Below are 1,027 nucleotides of genomic sequence, written 5' to 3'. Positions count from 1 at the left end.
GCATTAACAGTAAGCCTGTCGTCAATCTGCGAATTAATTTTAAGTAAGTCTAGCGTTCGACCTTTTGTATTAAACATGTATAAGAGAAAAAATTATTAAAAACATTATATTTCATCACAATTGAGGGTTGAGTTATATTAGAATTAATTATAAAATTCCATTAAGATTATAATCCCTCTTATTAATTATCTATATATTTTAAAGAATTATTTCCAGAAGATAAGAATTTCAAGGTTATTTTAAAATATTTCAAGGTTATTAGAAAGAATAATTCAGAATTTCAAGGTTGCTTTGAAGAATTATTCGGAATATCAAGGTTGTTTCAAATACACGAGCTATAAAGATTAATGCACAAAGGATATGAATTAATGTTGATATGACATAAGTTCCGAATTACTAACATAACTTAAGAATAAAATCCCATGGAAAACCTATAAGTCCATAACTCCATATAACCCCTCGTTCCTTCCGCTTGCGACAGTGAGGGAGTTTTTTCAGTGAATTAGTAAAATATTAAGAATTAAATCACACGAGCGCGAATGAAGACTAAAGTGAATTATTATAGTTGAGAAAGTGTCTCAAAAGGGGAAGCGAGAGAGCCAGGAATCTCGAAATGTGACTAAGTTCCAGGGATTTTCTCTCGCGGACCCAGAGTGGCATTCTCTCAGTTTTTTGGATGCGTTAAACCAAGAATTTAAAATCAAATCGTAGCTACAGTTGTGACAAATAGTCGATTTGAGTTTACGGTGGAACCGAAGCGAATTGTTGTAGAAACCCTGAATGCGACTATAGTTCCAGGGGTTAATATTCGTGGAGGTACTTCAAGACTCATTTGCGATTTTCCGGATTAATGGAAAGATTGTTTAAAAAGACAGTCGGTAATATTTCGCGAGACTCAAGGTTATTTTGAAGAAGTTGAATTAAATAAGAGCAAGCTCCTTTCCCTGTTCTGCCTAGCCATTAAAAATAAATAAAAGAGTGGCTATCCCTGACCATCTCCTCGTGTATATTTTATTAAAGGTAAAAA

Source organism: Vollenhovia emeryi, unplaced genomic scaffold (genome assembly GCF_000949405.1).
Source record: "Vollenhovia emeryi isolate VEMERY1.0 unplaced genomic scaffold, V.emery_V1.0 DF939531.1, whole genome shotgun sequence".
NCBI classification, from domain to species: Eukaryota; Metazoa; Arthropoda; class Insecta; order Hymenoptera; family Formicidae; genus Vollenhovia; species Vollenhovia emeryi.
This window is presented reverse-complemented; position numbering follows the sequence as displayed.